The following is a 2,515-nucleotide window of genomic DNA, read 5'->3' as shown; positions in this document are numbered from 1 at the left end:
CAGTCACTTCGGAAAAAGACCAGCTGCAGACCAGATACGACAAACTGAACAACAACTACAGCGAGCTGCAGGGACAAATTTCAGGTAAGAAAGGTTTAAAACCGTCCATCCACCTTCATCCGCTTATCCGGGATCAGGTCGCGGGGTTTCAAAACAAAATAAGCAAATACCAAAATACACAGCATCTAACTTCAGACTGCTTATTAAGATAATATTTTAAAATATTCTAAAGACTTTTATCTCTTATTGTTTTTCCTCAAGAAATGACAGTCAACAACAGTCAGTTACAGAATGAAGTAAAGCAGCTGAAGGATAAAATTGAAGGTGATGAACAATGAACACCAGCATCAAACTAATTCACTTGATATAACTTGACTTTGCCATTACTTTTATAGAGCAAACAACAAGTGGCAGGCAAGAAAGATCTTTAAGAAGAAAGTGAAACATGGTTTAATCAATTTAAATGACATGAAATCCATCTTTTAACATTTGACATGAAGGGAAGTGGTGCCCTGAAGGATGGAAGAGATTTGGATGCAGCTGTTACTTTAAATCCAATGAGACGAAAACTTGGTCTGACAAGAGAGACTGTCAAAGGAAAGGAGCACATCTGGTGATCATAAACAACAAAGAGAACAGGTGAGTGTGTTTGTTACTGAGTGTGTGATCTTAGATGTAGCTGCCAGTGATCTGTTACTTCTGTTTTTGACCTGCAGCCAGTCGGCTTCCTATGACGATGCATTAGGGCCATTGTAGGTGGAAATAAAAAACATTACGGAGCGAAGACAAAAAAACCTTGAATATTCTCTGAGACTAAGGTTATAAATTTGAAAGAGAAAACTTGAAAAACAATGTTTCAGTAGAGTTTTGCATTATAACCATCTAAAAACTGAGGAGCAAACTGGCTCTGTTTGGGTCTGTGAGCTTTATCGGAGGTGCTGAAGTTCACATTTGTGGTGAGATTTCTGCCTGAAAGTGTTTTCAGGTAGTTTTAGTTTCCACCTCCTTGTCTCATCCTAACATACAGTCCCAAACGTGCTTCTGTGTCTGTCAGACGGTCTGAAGGGGAAACTACCACAGCAGCAGAGCAATAACGCAGGCTAATCCCCCACACAGAAAAGGAAACATCCACCTGTCATCTTGCCACTCAGTTTTCCTCGTTGTGATTCACTGTAACTTACAATGCTGTATTTAAAACCAGTTTTGAATTAAGAATTATGAACAGAAAAATTATTTTGTCTCTTGTCAAATCCTAGAAATTTGTCATTGAGCTGAACAAGGATGGAGACTCCTGGATTGGTCTATGGGTACAAACAGGAAGGAAATGGGAATGGGTGGACGACTCGCCGCTGAGAGAATCGTGAGAAGTTTTAAAAGTTGTTTGTTTCCATCACAATTCCATTTGTTAATAAGATAAGTATGTTTTTAAAATTAGGATGAAAACAACAACAAAAATCACATTAATTTACAGAACTGAATTATGAGCTAAAAACATTATTAAAAGTTAAATTGTCATTTATTACTGCCAATAAAAATATTTCAAGTGAAATCCAACATCTTACTTCAAATTGAAAATAATCAGGAGTGACAACATTTTATTTCTCCTACAGGTTCTGGGCTTCAGGACACCCGCACAGCAACTATTACGCTGCATGCTGCGATAAACAAGGAAAATGGACGAGCAGATATTATGATAGTAAGAACTGGATCTGTGAGAAATAGATTTCCTGTTTATCTTGAGGACAGAGGGGTGTGTAGTGTTGGGATCAACTTTGTCAAATCAGACCAACTCACATTTTACATTTCTTCAGTTGTTCATTCTGTGTTGCATCCTGAACAACCTGGATTACATAGATATTGTTCCTCTGCCCTACACAGTGAACAGTCTGGTTGGAAGTCATCCACACAACTACATGTGCACTTACCCTCTCTGCAGAGAGGGATATTACAACAGCCTGTTTTCAAAAAGCCTAAGATGTCACATACATGACAACAAGGGGAAAGACGGCTCCTTTCTGTTTCAGTGTTATTTAAGCCATTATCATAAAGGACAAACCTCATAGGCTTCTTCCACAGACCACTTACTGATGTAGTTACACTTGGGAGGAGGAAAGATTATGAATGTGTTTTGGAGAGAAGAATACACCTGATTTTGAATAAGATGTCAATCCATCTTTAATGCTTGCTTGCATTTACACTTTTTCCCCAGACAAAAGCTATCCAATCCTCGCCTGATGAATAGTCAGTATTAGTAATAGTCACATACTAAGGATGATATTCAATCATCGCTCTTGTTTTTCTTCATAAACTTACAACAGAACAAATTATATGTTGATGTAACTAATCATGTATCTAAAGTTTATCATCATCATTGAACCATTAATACTTGTCACGTCATTTCATCTACTAGACAGAACAAAAATAACTGGTCAACACATCACATTTCCTGTGTCAGAGATGCATGTGTGAATAAACTATATGGAGAACATGAATGCAGCTTTGCACAAATGTGTGA

The 2,515-nt window shown here is 37.6% G+C and overlaps 1 long non-coding RNA gene across 1 annotated transcript; it reads left to right on the top strand.

Annotated features, from left to right (window-relative positions):
• The first annotated feature begins 583 nt into the window (after nucleotides 1–583).
• Nucleotides 584–2,492, top strand: LOC119884362. The gene is made up of 3 exons (XR_005440986.1): nucleotides 584–639; nucleotides 1,257–1,360; nucleotides 1,611–2,492. It is a non-coding gene; the product is annotated as an uncharacterized LOC119884362 (long non-coding RNA).
• The last annotated feature ends 23 nt before the right edge of the window (nucleotides 2,493–2,515 follow it).

Source organism: Micropterus salmoides, unplaced genomic scaffold, assembly GCF_014851395.1.
Source record: "Micropterus salmoides isolate LMB-PRFRI ecotype aquatic unplaced genomic scaffold, ASM1485139v1 Ms_hic_scaffold_3384, whole genome shotgun sequence".
In the NCBI taxonomy this organism is placed as follows: Eukaryota; Metazoa; Chordata; class Actinopteri; order Centrarchiformes; family Centrarchidae; genus Micropterus; species Micropterus salmoides.
Note: the sequence above shows the minus strand (reverse complement) of the source record. Positions and strands in the feature narration are given on the sequence as shown.